The sequence below is a fragment of the Haematobia irritans genome, chromosome 3, assembly GCF_050003625.1.
Source record: "Haematobia irritans isolate KBUSLIRL chromosome 3, ASM5000362v1, whole genome shotgun sequence".
Taxonomy (NCBI): Eukaryota; Metazoa; Arthropoda; class Insecta; order Diptera; family Muscidae; genus Haematobia; species Haematobia irritans.
Window position 1 is genome coordinate 64,503,599 of NC_134399.1, and position 3,531 is coordinate 64,507,129.

A 3,531-nucleotide genomic window follows, 5' to 3' on the forward strand; every position below is an offset into this window, starting at 1 on the left:
TCAAGTCGATAGCTTGTTTCGTTCGGAAGTTAGCGTGATTTCAACAGACGGACGGACGGACGGACGGACGGACATGCTTAAATCGACTCAGAATTTCACCACGACCCAGAATATATATACTTTATGGGGTCTTAGAGCAATATTTCGATGTGTTACAAACGGAATGACAAAGTTAATATACCCCCATCCTATGATGGAGGGTATAAAAAGTGTTGTTCCACCAAGACACGGTGCGTTGTGCCACAAGTCATTGAGAACGATGGCAAAAATTCATGAATTGGGCTTCGAATTGCTTCCCCACCCACCGTATTCTCCAGATCTGGCCCTAGCGATTTTTTCTTGTTCTCAGACCTCAAAAGGATGCTCGCAGGGAAGGAGTACTACCAAAATGGTATCAAAATATTGGAAGGTCGTTATAATCGTTGTATCGCTCTTGAAGGGAACTATGTTGAATAATAAAAACGAATTTTGACTAAAAAATGTGCTTTTCTTTGTTAAACCGGGGACTTATCAGCCAACCTGTTATTAATGGAGATACTTATTCACACTACTTAACATCGAGAATTTGCTATAATGTTCCAAATCGTATAACTAGAAACTTGGCATTCTTAAAGACAGAACATAACTATGAATTATTTAATCCACTTAACGTTTTGTGTAAAAACTATAATTCGGTCTATACATTGACTTCTTTAACTGAATCGATTACTGTCTTTTAAATTTCCAGCTGTATTGTTATAAATTTTGATCCTGCTGTTTTCCACACCCTTACCGGCTATGATAGCACCTTTTAAACTTTGTGTGATTCAATCGGGTCCCTTCTGACCCATCTGTTTATATACGTTGAACCTTATTGAGTACCGTGGAGCCCTTATTGACTCAACGGGGTCCCTACTGACCCAACTCGAATACCTTCTGACTCGTGTGGTCCTTACTGACCTATAGGGCCCCTTCCGGTCCATTTGAGAAGAAGAAGTTATATTTTGTAATGTCCCGGCGGCAGGTACTGAACTCCCAGTATTCCCGAATGCTTCAGCATTAGCATATAAATTTCTTAGGGTCCCAGCGCTTTGCATGGGAACCATGCATCCATATTTAATATGAAGGGCGAGCACATTTCACAACGGTTAATTCATGAAAGTAACCAAACCAAACAACAACCAGCGTTCGTGACAGGTACTGAACTCTCAGTATTCCCGAATGCTTCAGCATTAGCATAGAAATTTCGTAGGGTCCCAGCGCTTTGCATGGAAACCATGCACCCATATATAATATGAAGGGCGAGCACATTTCACAACGATTAATTCATGAAAGTAACCAATACACAAATCAATGTGATAAAATGACGCCATGCATTGTCAAAACAACAACCAGCATTCGTGATTTGAAAACGTAGTAGTTTTATTTATGTTCAGTGGTCATTCGAACCTGGATTGTCTGCTCCATACACGTTAACAGTCTACTACGCACATTGCACCACCGACGGAGTTGCCATAAGGACGTCTAACGAATAGTTAAAACCGTGACCATACTGTTTTGATTTTTCGTGAACGTTCCGTTTGTTACCGTCCGTTCACGATTTTGGAATGTATTTTTTCTATCAGTGCGCGCTGTTGATGACATTGGTAACTTTGGCCATGGTAAATTGTGGTGTATCTTTGGCTTGGAGACCACGAATGCAACGAATGGGCCTGTTTTCCGCTCTAACGATGTCGAAGGTGACTGAGATTCCTCCCCTTGTTGCGGAGTTCGAAAGTGGCATGGTTTGAGGAGTCCAGTTGTTCCGACGTAAACAAAACAGTAGAAATTGCTTTTGTACAGATTCAACACGGTTGCAGTGTATGTTATTTGATATTACAGATCCATATTCAAGGATTGGACGCACAAGTGAAATATACAAATTTCTTGTTACAAATGGGTCTGAAAACTCCTTACTCCAGCGTTTGACAAATCCAAGTGATCCATATGATTTATTGACGGTCATAGATATGTGAGATCTAAAATCTAGTCTCCGATCAAACAGTATTCCGAGATCCTTAAAGGATTCAACAGTTTCAAGCATGTCGTTATTAATATAGTAATTTGTATCAATGTGGTTCAATCTATAAAAAGAGATGTGCTTGCATTGAAATGACCCTATGTTTCGCTTGTGCTCGTCGACTATCATATCGTTCATCACGCTTGTCTTATTATCGAGTATTGCCACTTCTGCTAAGAAGTTGGATTTCACCTGGGCAATTCGGGTAAGATCTCTATCTCTCTCTCTCTCTCTCTCTCTCTTTGAACATGAACATGGGAGGGGGACGGGCGATCTGTGTATTCTCTGAAGCTAGTTGGATTTCTTTTGGTTGATGAGCGTCCGGCGTTTAGAGGTTATGAAATTGGAGGCTCGGTAAGTGATGAGTATTATGTGGGGTGGTTTGACCACAGTGAAATGACTTAAGTTATACGACGTATCCTGCCAACCCGCCATTTCACTGGGATCGGGCGAAAAATATATACGGGAACTATATCCGAATATGAACCCATTTCAACCAAATTTGGTGTGATTATCGAGAATACTAATTCTAAGTTGTCAAATTCGTCAAACTGCGACCTAGACTTTGATTACAAAAAAGTATTCACAGACAAACGGACATGGCTAGATCGACTCAGGGCTCGTCCCTGAGCAATATTGCCAAACACACGATGTGCATATCTCAACCCCTTGTGGTTATTGCAAACATATGTACTAATTGCTCTAGACAATGGTGCAGGGTATAAAAAATAAACAAAGTTCTGATACCCTCCACCATAGGATGGGGGTATATTAACTTTGTCATTCCGTTTGTAACACATCGAAATATTGCTCTAAGTCCCCATAAAGTATATATATTCTGGGTCGTGGTGAAATTCTGAGTCGATCTGAGCATGTCCGTCCGTCCGTCTGTTGAAATCACGCTAACTTCCGAACGAAACAAGCTATCGACTTGAAACTTGGCACAAGTAGTTGTTATTGATGTAGGTCAGATGGTATTGCAAATGGGCCATATCGGTCCACTTTTACGTATAGCCCCCATATAAACGGACCCCCAAATTTGATTTGCGATTGCTCTAAGAGAAGCAAATTTCATCCGATCAGGCTGAAATTTGGGACATGGTGTTAGTATACGGTCTCTAAAAACCATGCAAAAATTGGACCATATCGGTTCACTTTTACGTATAGCCCCCATATAAACGGACCCCCAAATTTGGCTTGCGATTGCTCTAAGAGAAGTAAATTTCATCCGATCCGGCTGAAATTTGGTACATGGTGTTAGTATATGGTCTCTAACAACCATGCACAAATTGGTCCACATCGGTCCATAATTATATATAGCCCCCATATAAATCGATCCCCAAATTTGTCCTCCGGAGCCTCTTGGAGGAGCCAAATTCATCCGATCCGGTTGAAATTTGGAACATGGGGTTAGAATGTGGTCTCTAACAAACGCGCAAGAATTGATCCATATCGGTCCATAATTATATATAGCCCCCATATAAACCGTTCCC